The following is a 14,382-nucleotide window of genomic DNA, read 5'->3' on the forward strand; positions in this document are numbered from 1 at the left end:
CTTGTTCTGATCAACTAAAGAGCTAGCCTGAGTATAGATCAGGAGAGTGAAACTAGAGCCTAGAACAAGCAAAAAAAAAAAGATCAAGATGGTACTTTCAGTAATGAATTCTTGAAATATGACTAAAAATATGCTAGGAAAGAAAATGTGCACTAATCACAAGATTCTATGCTTCATCAGATCTCTGGTCTCTTCATTGTGAGCTTACCTCCACAATGCATATTGGAGACAAAGTTCTAACATCAGCCCCTCTTAGTTCATCTTCATTTGGTGAGAAAAATGAAGCACATCAGTCACTGAATATTTAACAAGAAGAAGTTTTCTATGTCCTAACACAACAAGAATATTCATCAAGGATACAATGCCAACTTATCTTCAGCTTTGGTACTTCCCCCTTTGCCTCCTCACCAAAATCCACATGATCAGGAGATATCAGAGTATGTCAACTCATGTGGTCTTAGGTACCCACCAAGGTGAAAGACAAACTCTGCGGGTCTGAAATTCTTTATGGGCCAGGCAAAGGCTGGCCTTGGGGAGGTGGTAGTGGTGGGGACTTTGTATTCTAAGAAAAAAAAATCTCCCTACATTGTGGGTAGGAGAAAAGAAATCAGAGAAATGTTAATTTTATCTCAGTGTAGTTCTCAAATCATCCATTATTTTTCAATCTAGGCAAACCCTGGCCACATTCTCCTACATATCCTGAAGAAGAGTTTCAGCCAATGTCATGAAGACCTTCTTCTAGGTCTTTTAACATTGTTAAGACACTAGTTCACTAATCTGCCTATCCATCTGTTACACTTCATTTTTGCTTAAGCCTACCACCCTTTATAGTCATATATTCTAGAGGACATCTTTGATGTGACTTTTTACATTTAAACATTGGTAGAATGCTGTAGCCTCCCTAGACACAGCACTCTATTGCTATTTGATTTGTGGTGTTCTATAACTTCTAGCCAAATGGCATCATCAGTGTCAAAAAAAGTTTTTGTTTCATAGGGAGAAGTTTCCCAAATACAGTTTAGTCTTCTTTCATCATCCTATTCAATTCTGGATCCAACTCACAAACCATCCACAGAGTCTCGACAATAAGCATTTCTTCATCCATTTGTTTTTTCCTACATGGGTTACTAAATTGAGCTAATTTATTTGGTTGTACATATTATTGAGAAGATGTTCTAATATTCTGGGACTTGATGAAATCAGCACAATGACATCTAACAGAAAAGACTGGAATACAACTGTCCATAAGAAATGACAAACTGTTTAATTTTGGAAAAATATGGAAAGACCTACATCAAGTTATGAAGAGTGAAAAGAATGGAACCAAGAGCATTATATATAGCAACAGAAATATTTTTTGAAGAATGACTTTTCCAGTTCCAGAGAAAGAACTGATAAACTGAAAGAAGTAAGACTTTTTATAAATAATTTTATAGATACATGTATTTTTTTTGTCAAATGATGCCTTCTCTAAGGGGGGGTTGAGGGAGGCAGAGAGTTAACTAAGTATTTTAATGTAACAAACAAATTGAATAATTAATAAAAAGGCCTCTCTTTACTACACAGAAAACAACCAGAAAAGTCACAAAAATTTGCTTTTCCTCTAAAGTGGAGAAAGTAATCTTCCCTTATGCATGCCATAACCAACTATACACTTCAAATCAAGCTTATGCTGCACTCCCCCATAATACTGTTATAGGAATAATTTCAAAAGAAAAAATACTAATAACTAGGAGGAATCAGGATATTGTAACTGAATTATATAGGATGATACTTAAGCTATACTATGAAGGAAGGTAGACCTGAGAATGTGAAGAGGGAGTTCATTCTAAAATCAATTATCCTAAACATAAAAGTAATAAATGGAATACCATATAAGAGAATGGTAGAATAAAAATGTCTTAAGGTTAGAGATTATTACAATTGTGTTTTGGAATTACTTCCCCACCATTTCCAATCTGTTGCCAAGTTGCCTTTTTGAGTTTACCTTCATACCATCTCATATATATATATATACCCCATTCTCACCTCTGATACTGCCACTACACTCATAATGTCCTTTATCACCTCATGCCTGAACTATTGCAATAGTCTGCTAGTTGGACTCCTTGCTTTCATTATGGTCCATTTTCCAATCAACTGTCAATCTTTCTACACCAGGTCACCTACCCAATAAACTTCACTGGCTTCCAAACTTCCAGGATCCAATGTAAAATCTTCTGTTTGGTATTGAAAGACCTTCTCAACCTGGTCTCTTCTACTTCCCCAGTCTTCTTATATTTTACTTCCTTGCCATATATTCTTGGACCCAATATACTGACCTCCTTAATGTTCTCACAAAACCTTTCACCACCAGACTTTGGGCATTTTCACTGGCTGTTCACCAAGACTGGAATACTTTCCCTTCTCATCTCTTCCTTCAAGTCTAAACTAAAATCTTATCTATGAGAAGCCTTCCCTTATACCCCTTACTTGTAGTGCCTTTCCTCTATTGATTATTTTTCAATTTCTCCTATATACATAGTGTTTGTCCATAGTTATTTTCATATTGTCTTCCACAGTAGACTAAAAGCTCCTTAGAAAGCAAAGGCTATCTTTGGATTTAAGTGAGGCACAGTTGCACAACATCCTCAGCCTCATCCTCTCTTCCAGAGTCATGGAAATCCAGTGGCAAGACAAAATTCAAGATGACTGGTGATGGTCCAGGGTGCTATGGATGACCTTGGCATCTTTGATGTCTGACCAAGCTTTAAGCACTCCATAATGCCTGCTTCAGTCACCTTCATGGCTGTTGGAATAAGTTGTTCTCATCCACCCATTCCAATAGGGCAAATGTCCTCATAACTAGAATCTCTGGTGTGAGAACTTGCCAAACCCTTTTCAGGGTTGCTCATTCATCTTTAGTATCTACCCATTTCTCACCCGTGGCTCCAAGAAACTGTAGGATACACAGTGGCTCCACCCCAGGAAAACATCTCAGCAGATGGAGCTAAACTAGTTTGATGATCTATGTGGGTAGCAGATGAAGGATATGCCTATTCCAGAATACCAACAATGGTGAAATCACCGCTCCTTTCAATATCAATAGAGCAAGCAAATAGATATTTATTAAATACCAACTATGAGCTGGCACTGTGTTAGGCTCTGATGTTACAAAGGCAAAAATAAATCATCCCTTTTCTTTTGAGGGCCTTACATTCTCTTAGCAAAGTTATATAAATACATGTATATACAGACATGTACAACATATATATGTACAAAATTATTTGGATACATACTTTTGATAGATGTATATTTCAGTCTCATAAAGATTTTTAGAGAAATTAGACAGTAAACACATGGGCCAGGAGCTTTCATTGTTCTCTTGATTGCCTTTTCCCCAATCATTTGGTATTTCAGGTATTTTGAGAATTGGCTTTTCAATGCATTAAATATTCTGTTACTTTAGGCATATATGTTTTATGTATGTAATTATTTTGTTCTCACTATTCTTCCCATCTTTATCTTATTTAATGTTATTCTTTCTATTCCTTAAAGCACGACAGGGTCTGAGATGTGATGGTTCCATTGTCTTTGAAGACAAGAATAATTTCTTTTAGATATGCTGAAAAATTTCCCCCACCCCCATTTTTCATCCGCTCTATGTTCTTTCCAGTTTTACCTTTAAATAAATGCTTTGGGGATTATCAGTTTTAACTGAGTCTCACAATAAGCTTTCATAAGTTTGATTTTTTCCCCCTTCACTTATTAGTTGTTTTTTTAGAACAACGAGGCTAGTATTATTTACAATAATGCATTATGAGGTTTTATAAATAATTTTCTATTCTTTTTTTTCTTTTATTTTTCCCCAGTTACATATAAAAATAGTTCCCAACATTTTCCAAAGAATATGGAATCTCAAATTCTCTCCCTCCCTTCCTCTTCACCCCCTCTTCACCCTCCCTCCTAGAGATAGTAAGCAATCTCATATAAATTTTACATGTGCAATCATGTAAAACATTTTTACATATTAATCCTTTAGTAGAAACAAATAAAAGTTATGAAAAAAAGTGAAAAAAGTTTACTTTGTTCTGGATTCAGTTTCTATTTCAGTCCTTTGTCTCTAGAAGTAGATGGCATTTTTTTTCCAAGAGTCTTTTGGGATAGTTTTGGATCATTGTATTGCTGAGAATATTTTGTTATTCATAGTTTTTCATTCCAGTTATTGTGTATAGTGTTGTCTTATTTCTGCTTATTTCACTCTGGTACAGTTCATGTAAGTCTTTCCAGGCTTTTCTGAGCTCCTCCTGCTTGTCATTTCTTATAGCACAATAATGTTCCATTACAATCTTATACTATAATTTACTTCATTTCCCAATTGATGGGTATCTCATTTTCTAATTCTTTGCCCCCATTAAAAAAAAAAGCTATTTTAAATATTTTTGTACATATAGTTCCTCCTTTTTAAAATTTCTTCGGAATACCAAACTAGTAGTAATGTTGCCAGATCTAATATGTCCTGTTTTATAGCCCACTGGACATAGGTCCAAATTATTCTTTAGGATAATTGAATCATTTCACAACTCCCCCAAAAGTGCATTCATCTTTCACTTTTCCTACACCCCCTTCAAGTTTTATCATTTTCCTTTTTGGTTATAATAGTGGATCTGATAAATGTGGGGCAGCTCTGGTGATCCTTTTCCTAAATTCCAGTGCCCAGAGGGCAAATTCAAGCTGTCTGTGAGCCCCAGGATTACCAAAGAGAACTAAGGAAGGAATTGCTTGCTTTGGGCTGCTGGACATGCAAAAAATATCCTCGGGCACTGGGAAGAGGGAGAACAGAGCATCTCTGAAGTGCCCCCAAGTCTTCAACACTAGTATAGGGTGATACCTCAGTTGTTTTCATTTGCATTTCTCTAAATTTAGAGCATTTTTTCAATGACTAAAGAGCTCTTTAATTACTTTGAGAACTGCTTTTTGTCATATCTTTTGACCATTTATCAATTGGGGAATGACTTGTATTCTTATATTTTCAATTCATTTCTCTATGTATTTGAGAATTGAGGTCATTGTTAGAGAGACTTGTAAAAAAATTACACCATTATAATTATTGTGTATTACTCTCCATCCTATTTCCCCATGTTAGTTTCTGAACACCAAACCCCAATTTGTCCTTTTTCTATCAGCTCTACCTCCCTTCTCTTATTCCTTCCTCTATTACTTTCCAATGGGTTAAGAGATTTCTCTATCCTATTGATTGTTCATATTCTTCCCTCACTGAGCCAATTCTGATGAGCTTATACTTCACGTTTCACTCCCCACCTCCCCCACTTTCTCCTCCACTATAAAAGCTCTTTCATGCCTTATTTATGTACAATAATTTAACCCATTTTATTTTTCCCTTCCCATTCCTCCCAATGCATTCCTCTGTCTTATGCCTTAATTTAGTTTTATATCATCCCACCATATTCAACTCACACCCTTGCTCTCTGTCAATATATATTCCTTCTAAGTGCTCTAATGAGGATAAAGTTCTTTGAGGTTATGAAAATCATTTCCCCATGTAGGGAATATACACAATTTAATCTTATTGAATGTCTTTTGATTTTTCTTTCCTGTTTACCTCTTAATGCTTCTCTTGAGTCTTCTATTTAAGAATCAAAATTTCCAATCAGTTCTGGTCTTTTCATAAGAAATGTTTCAAAGCTTTTTATTCCATTGAATACTCATTTTTTCCCCTCAAGGAATATACTCAGTATTGCTGGGTAAGTGAGTCTTGGTTGAAGTCCTAGCTCCTTTGCCTTTTGGAATACCAGATTCCAAGCCTTCCTATTCTTTAATGTAGAAGCTGCTAAATCATGTGTTATCCTGTCTGTGACTGCTGATATTTGTATTGTTTCTTTTTGGTTGCTTGCAATATTTTTTTTTCTTGACCTGGGAGTTCTGGAATTTAACTGTAACATTCAGGGGAGTTATTCTTTGGTACTTCCTTCAGGAGGTGATTGGTAGATTCTTTCCATTTCGATTTTACCATCTGGTTCTAGAATATGAGAGCAACTTTCCTATATACTCTCTTGAAAGATAATGTCTAAACTCTTTTTCTTTTTTATCATGGCTTTCAGGCAATATAATAATTCTTAGATTATCTTTCCTGGATTTATTTTTTAGGTCAATGATTTTTCCAATGAAATCATTCACATTTTCTTGTATATTTTCATTCTTTTGACTTTCTTTGGTTGTTTCTTGATATCTCATGGAGTCATTAGCTTCCACTTGTGCGGTTCTAATTTTTAGGCCATAATTTTCATGAGTGAACTTTTGGGCCTCCTTTTCCATTTGGCCCACTCTATTTTGTTAAGAGTTCTTTTCCTCATTGAATTGGTATACCTCTTTTTCCATATGGCCAATTGTATCTTTTAAGAATTTTTTTCTCTTCAGTGCATTTTTGTATGCCTTTTTCCACTTAGTCAATTTTGTTTTTTAATAAGTTCTTTTCTTTAGTGAATTTTTGTACCTCTTTTACCAGTTGTCCTGTTCTTTTTTTAAGATATTAATTTCTTCAGTATTTTTATGCATTCTTTACCAAGATGTGGACTCTAATTTTTCATTCTTTTCCTATGTCTGTCTCATTTCTTTTTCTCAATTTTTTGTCTTCCTCTTTGATTTTAAAAAAATCATCTTTGAGCTTCTCCATTAATTATCTTTGGACTTAAGATCAATTAATATTTTTCCTGGATGTTTTGGAAGCAGAAATATTGGTTTTGTTGCTTTCTGAGTTTGTGTTTTGGTATTCCCTGTCACCGAAATAACTATGTTGTTTTCTTTTTTCTTTGTTCATTTTCCTGATTTTTTCTTTTCTTTTAATTTAAAAAAACTGTTCAAGTTGGGATCTGTAACTATGGTGAAAGGAGCACTGTTCCCAGCTTCAGATTCTTTGTGCAGCTACCTTCAGAGCAGGCTCTGAGGATCTATCTGCTTTCAGTTCTTCTAGTGTGGTATGATATAAGGAGAGATGTGTTTAATACTATATTGGCCTATATTTTCATCTCTGAGTAACTATGAGTACTCTTTTCTGCGTTGAAATTATGACCAGAGTCCCCTGGCCCCCTGTGACTACAAGCACTGGTAAGTGATAGTGTCCTTTCCCACTCACTCTGAAACCTCACCTCAGGACTGCTACCTGGATTGATGCATGGGCGATGCAACAAAGACCTTGTACCCAGAAGCAAAGTGACCCCCTCTAATCTCCTTCTGAGCTTTATCCAATAATCTCCCCTTACTATCTATAGCTACAAACTCTAGAATTATTTGCTGCTTCAGCTGTGCCCAGGGCTTATTGCCATGGCGGAGCCTGCCTTGGCATGCTGCTTTGCACTGCACCTCCACTCTGGTACACCAGATCCTTTATGCTGGCCTACTAAGTTGTTTTGGGCTGAAAAATTACTTCACCCCCACCTTTTTGTAGATTGTGCTGCTCTAGAATTCATTCTGAGGCATTATATCATAATTTTATGAAGACTAATTTGGGAGAGATCAGATGAGTCTGTGTACCATCACCATCATTTTGGCTCCACCTCATAGGTTTCTATTCTTGGGTATTGCCCTGGCTTCCATAAATTCCCTGTCCAAGGAGATCAAATGTTTATTGGGTGACACAATTTTTCAGCTTTGCAAGTCTCCCAGGGGTGAAAATTGCTTTACATTGGCTAAATTTCCAAAAGAAAAATGATAATCTCTATGATATAATTTCTTATTCCATTTCCCATCTTTTAACAATAGCATATTTGAATAGGTCAGGTTAAGGCTAGGATAGTTACGTACTATATCTTCTTATTTTAATGAACATTTATCTTTGTTCCAACAAACTGATGTTCTGGACAAACAGGTGATTCTGATATGATTCCCACATTACTTAACAGGCGTTTCTTCTATTAAGATATAGATGATTTTTTTTGTGTATGAAGTTCAGTGCTCAACATTTCTGATATCTTTCTACATTTAAGAAAAGTATTCTTGATTTATATAGGCTTCTATGTTATACACAAACATTTGACTCCCCCCCCCTTTTTCTTAATCTAAACTGTATTTTCCACTCGTCTCCTTTTTTCTTATTTTTTAATTGAACTACTTGAATTTTATAGTCCATGTTGTCCTAGTTTGGAGAATCTCATCAATATCTTTATAGTATTTTACTGCCTTTCAAATCTCTCTAGCAGATAAGGCATATAAGCTTCATTTATTTTCATAAGATTCTTTTTGCTTATACTTATTCTAAGTACTGCAACTTGAGATAACCAAGTATCTCATGATAAGTGTTTCTCATTGCCTCTGGGCACACAATAAAGCAAACTCCATAATTCCTTTGTCATTCCATAGAGAACTGGTGAGCCACTCTTCTATTTAGCAGCAACTTACAACATTTTTAAAGTGACTCAATTTTTCTAGTAGTATTGGGGATCATTAGTTGTTGGACAATGGTTTTGTGTTTAGAATATCATTGATTGATTCAATGAATTTTTTAAGGGTGACCTAAAGACTGTATAATTCTTAGTTCCTTCCATACCCGTTTCCCATCATTGTTGCTGTTACTTCAGAAATAAAAGGAGACTTCTCACAACATTTGTTTTGTTCCCCTTCATGAACTCTATAGTCCATTCACAATGGCCTGTTCTTTTATGTCTAATCTCCATACTTTTCCAGAATCTAGCCCTGTAGCCTGGAATGCATTACTTTATCACCTCCATGTCTTATCTTTTTTTCTTTCTCTAAGATGATGCTTTTCCCAATTTCTTCGGCTACTAGTCACCCTAGATAATTTTCTTGTATTTATCTTACATATACTTACGTGTAGATTTTATTGCTCATATTAAAATAAAAGGTTCTGGAAAGCAGAGACTTTATGTTTTCATTGTGATTTTTAATGTCAGGCACACAATAAAAGCATTTCTTGATTGAATTTGTGGATTACAATGACCCAGAAACTCAACACTTACTGGTCATGAACCTCTTCATACTTAATTAGACTGATCCTTAGATGACAGACAGTGTGTCATTGGGAACACAATTTAAATCTGCCCACAATGATAGAAGCTATCAGAGCTTCTATTCCTTATACAGACCTTGAGAATACAAAGGTTAACGCTTTGTCAGAAGGAGACATCAGCATAGGACCATCAGGTAGGCAAAAGTTTTGTTGATGTTGATATTGTTTAACAACACTGTGTTCAACAAAAATAACAAAATTACACTATGTCCTATAAAAATGGGCCTATGGGACCCTGATGTCCAATGAGGTCCAGAGGAGCACCAGTATATGATTGTAAAAAGGATATAGTGGGGGTCATGAGATTGGACCAAGACTATGTACACGCAGAGTTTGGAGGGTGCCAGATGAGGCATCTTCATTTATCTAAACAGTAGCATGTGTGGGTATGTGTGTGTTTTGGGGGAAGGGGTGGTGCTGTTGGGGGTGGTTCATTTAGCAGGTAAGATAGCTGCTCCTTGCCTAGCCCCCACCTACATCTAAACACAGCCTCTTTCCAAACTCCTCCTTTGTTCCCACCAAGGGTGACTTTTTCCTTACACAATCCCTCTACTCTGCCCCACATTCAGGAGCAGATCTGCTGTCAAAAAGCAACTTGGATAGTGAACTTGCTTGAGATATGAGCCTCTGAAAGATTCATGTCCTGTTTTTTGTTCATTCAGCCTCCTTTCTAATACTTAAATCTGCTTACTCATAACTTAGCTTTTTTTTTTTAAAGGAAAAATCTCCATTCAGCTTTTGCTCTGCTTTGGAAAGTTTACAAAATATGATAATCCATAAGATGTTCTTTCATTTTGCTTGGACATTCTCAATAGGAGAAGGAAGTAGAGAAAAGAATTCTTTCTCTTGACAGATTAAACAGAATCTGAACCCTTGCCCTTTCTCTTTTGGCTGTACACTTTGCCATCACAGCCCCCTTCTTTTTGCTCGTTCCCTTTCACAGCAATGAAGCATGCAGATCAGAAGCAGTTAGGATTGCTCTTATATGACAGCTTCAGTGCTCTCTCACTAATTCAAACAGCAATTTTATAAACTTAACTTCAAAGAACAGAAAATTTTTGTATTTAACTTCTGTTCTCTTTCTTGGTATATACATACATACATACATATATATGTTTATATGTATATTTCTTGGGATTTATAAAGGTGTATTGATAAATGTTTAACAACTTTCTCTCCATCCAAAAAAAGTGCTCATGATAAATTTAATCTGTATTATTATTTTCTCCATTGTTTCCTTAAGTCTGGAGACAATCAACAAAATGATAAATCAAGACTTGATTTGTAGCATTTTCCATTTTGATTTCTGCAGTATAAATGCTCACACTGAAAATTTAACAATCTGCTTAATTTCAGTTGACTCCAGGCCACCCCTGAAAAAAATGGAAGAAGAGCATGCAAATATCCCCCCCTTCTGAATCAATCCTCTCAAGGAGAAAGGTCAGTAATTAGCAGACCTGTCATTTTCTTTAACCCCATTCCTGTTCCACCTGACTGAAGGGAGGAAAGAGGAGCCCCCAGTTATGTCTAGTAGTGGTGTCTCAGTCCCTAAACTGGCCTCCATCTCTTTCAGTCTATCAAATCTCCATCATCCCCTTCACCTCCTGAGCTCTTCTGACTCCAATACTATGGTGAATTTAATATTTACAAAGCTATTCCCCCATTTCCCATATCTCCATGCACATTTCTTATTTCTGGATCTGAGAGTTCAGATTCAGATGTAAACATTTTTAGCAGTTAAGGAGTATCAGGGACCCCAGAAGTCATCTAGTTCAACCATGTCTTTATAAATAAATTGAGGCCAACTCATAGTCTCTACTAAGCATGCCATGCCATCTTTATTTTTTTAGTTTGTTATATTAGAATTCCAGGTATTTCCCTCCTTCCCTCCATTCCCCACACACACTAGAGAAGGCAACATGTATAAAATTATGCCTTGCTTGTTTCTTTGTTTCAGTCCCACCCCGTATTTATGGACTGCAGTGAGTGTCATGTTCTCTTGCCATGGTTAAGTGATGACTTTTCATTCATTCAGAAGAGATCAGTGTCAGGGCTTTGGGCTGATTCCCCAATAAAATCCCTCTGGATTGGTCTGCAAGGTATGGCTCAGACAGTAAACACCAAAGACAAGGTGTATTAATGGAATCTTCAGCCCTCCGTGAGCACGAACCCCTTAAAGGCTGGGACACACTGATTATCCCAGGGGGAGACTGTTCAGAAGTTTATCCAGCCTTTAAAAGGCAATGTTTGGCAAAGAGATTCCATCAGCTCAACTTACTCCCCATGAAGGGCTTTCAGCTGCTGTTTTCAGCCTTGAGATGCACTTGTCTTGCTCTTCTCAGGCTATCTGATCCCGAGCAGGCTTTGCTGTCTTCCCCTGTGTCTGCTTTTTCTATATTACCCTCGCTGAACAATGAGTACCCTTGCTGGGCACTGGCCCACATCTCTTGTCCATAAAGGGCCCAGCACCTAGGTTGGCAGTCTGGAGGACTCTCGTTTGGAATGACTTCGGTGACCCTCCCCTTTCTCACAGTTTGCTCTTCAATCTCCCCCTGGGCACCCTAGCAACATCTAACTCTAAGACTATGTTTTGGTGTCCCCAAAGGAGAGATTTTCAAAGTATTGAGTAGAAAATGTAAAGCAGATATGGGACAAGTACTTATTTCTACACACAAAAGCAATTTTAGAAAACACCCAAAAAACAGTGTTTATTGACAAAAAGCCTTACCTTACTTCTTAAAATGTAACCTCCTTCACAGTAGGGACTCTCTTTTTGGCTTGTATCTCCATCACTTAGCACAGTGCCTGCTATATGAGTAGGTTCTTAACAAATGTTTACTCCATCCAGTAATTTGATAGTTAAGGCTCATCAGAAGTTAAAGCAGAGCCAGCTAGGGGGCTCAGTGGATAGAGTGCCATGCCTGGAGACAGGAGATCTTGGGTTCAAATCTGGCCTCAGATACTTCCTAGCTGAAATACAGAAAATATAGATATATTAAAAAAAAGAAGAAGGAAAACACTCTTTAGCCCTTACTACTCTTCTGCCTGGGAGCCAATACTTAAATGCAATTCTAAGAAGGGAAGGAGGAGGCGGAGAGAGTACTAAACAGGCAGTGGTAACATCTGACCTTTACTCTGCTCAGTCTCCCTTAAAGCCATCCCTTCTAGCAAACAAAGCCAAGGTTTTGAGTTCATCTTCCTGCTCACTCTCCAAATTTCTCCTCCTCCTCCCCAGGTACCTTCCAACCAAGCAGAAAATTCCACCCTGAGACTCCACTCTCTCACTAGGACCACTGTTTCAGAGAAGAACTCAACCCTGACACCTCAACTGGCCCTTGGGACTTCTCCTACCTCCCCTACCTTGACTCTTCTTGGTTACTCTTTCCCATTCCTTTTCTAGTTACCCTTTAGGTACTGCCTTACTCCATTAGAATTTGCCTTGAGGGCAGAGACTGCCTTGGTTGCTACATTTTTTTTAATAGTATAGTGCCTGGTTTAGAGGAAGCACTTAATGAATCCTCTACTTATCTGTCTATCTCCTGGTGGCCATCTTCTCCAAGAAGAACCGCTATTCTTCCCATTGCCACTAGCCAGTTACATCCAAAGGATCAAGAACTTCTGAACCTCTTGAATTCAAGTTGGCCTCCAAGTCTGGCTATATCCATCTAGGTGTTAATGCTCATGCATCTAAAATCAGGAAAGAATAAACATAAAGCAAATGGGTCAGGGATGAGACTGAAGAAGACAAAGAAAAGTTTCTATTTATATTTAAACAAAATATTGTTGCTCTAGCCAAAAGCATCCGTGTAAACAGTCCAGATGAAGTGGCTTTGGTACCACTCAGTCAGTGCAGTGTCTGGAGGCAGAGAAACACTGCAGCTGCCCATTGAAGTGTGCCCAGGAAACCAGTGGCCAGATATGTTCAACAGTGATGCCATATCCTGAGATGAGCCCAGTAGCCAACCTACTAGCCCAGCCTGGCTTGGCAGCAGTGACCCAACAACTAGCCTAGTGCAATAGCATTAGAGCCTGGTAATGGAGACATTTCAGTCTGTAAATGATTGTCTTTGACATCACCCTGTAAAGAGGCCATAGCAACCTTGCAAGCCTCTATTGATGAGTTGTCTTGGCCCCTATCCATGTGCCTTACTACTATTGTAGTTTAAGTTCATGCCCACTCTTTCCTACCTCCTGAACTCTAGGAGTATTTGCAGAAGGGCATAATGTTGGGGAATATGTCCTTAATTTACTTGTAATGCCATTTGAATAAATGCCTTTGGTAAAGAACAAACTGAACCTACTAGCTGATTATTAGGAGTAGCACAATGATGGGGGCTTGTGAGCTAGCCTTTAGAGAAAGTTTTCACAGGTTTATCTCCAGGACTTAGAACATCAGAGCAGCCTTCCTTTCAGGGACCCAAACCTGCTCTTGGCTGTGAGTTGGGCAAGGGATCTTTGAGGCTGTCATTAAACTCTACATCCCCAGAACATAGCATAGAGCCTGGCATAGAGAAAGTACTTAATACATTTACTTCCACCTTAGCATCACTTTTGAATTAAAATGAATGTCTGCCAGCAAACTGCATATTCCTTGAGCAACTGCCTCAGGGTTTTTAACCACAGGTTTCTCAGAGCATAGTAAGCAACCTTGGGGCCATCTCCACTATCTCCCTGAAAAGGAAACTGAGGCCAAGAGAGAGTTAGAGCCTTGCCCATCAGCGGTATAGCCATAAATGTCTGAGGCAGACAAACTCGAGAAATAGGTGAGGGAAAGGGGAAAGGCACCTAGGGCTCCACGATGCAGATCAGTTTTTCCGATGTAAAGTAGAGTATATACATATTTTATAACTGGGAGAAAGGAAACTAAGCTATTTTCATTGTATATAGACGCACCATACAGTTATGAGAATTGCTGTTGCTCAGTCCTGTCTGACCCTGTTTGGGGTTTTCCTGGCAGAGGTACCGGAGTGCTTTACCATTTCTTTATCCAGCTTATTTTACAGAGGAGGAAACTGAGGCCAACAGGGTTACATGATGAATGACTGAGGTCAGATTCGAACCCTTCAAGATGAGTCTTCCAGCCTCCCTTGGCTGCACTCTATCCACTCCCCCACCCAGCAGCCCTCAGGGTGAGAAGAGCCCATCCAAAGGGAATGGCTAGGCTTGCAGTTTTCCTCCCAGTATCCCTCAGCGTTTGTTTTGTGTGGCCCTTACTACTGACCCTCCGGGGACGCCAGGCTCGGGCTTTATGTGGCTTGTCTGTGTTCCCACTGGAGTTCCTGTGTGGATTCGCTCCTCTGGAACCTGAGGCACTACTCATCAAAGCCAGCTTATAGCAGTGGTGATGCTAAGCCTATGTT

At 38.0% G+C, this 14,382-nt stretch overlaps 1 long non-coding RNA gene across 1 annotated transcript; it reads left to right on the plus strand.

Annotated features, from left to right (window-relative positions):
* Positions 1-577: 577 nt before the first annotated feature.
* On the plus strand, positions 578-13,904 carry LOC103098209 (uncharacterized). Its single transcript, XR_472927.2, has 3 exons — positions 578-1,408; positions 10,379-10,462; positions 12,258-13,904. It is a non-coding gene; the product is annotated as an uncharacterized LOC103098209 (long non-coding RNA).
* Positions 13,905-14,382: the final 478 nt, after the last annotated feature.

Source organism: Monodelphis domestica, chromosome 5, assembly GCF_027887165.1.
Source record: "Monodelphis domestica isolate mMonDom1 chromosome 5, mMonDom1.pri, whole genome shotgun sequence".
NCBI classification, from domain to species: domain Eukaryota; kingdom Metazoa; phylum Chordata; class Mammalia; order Didelphimorphia; family Didelphidae; genus Monodelphis; species Monodelphis domestica.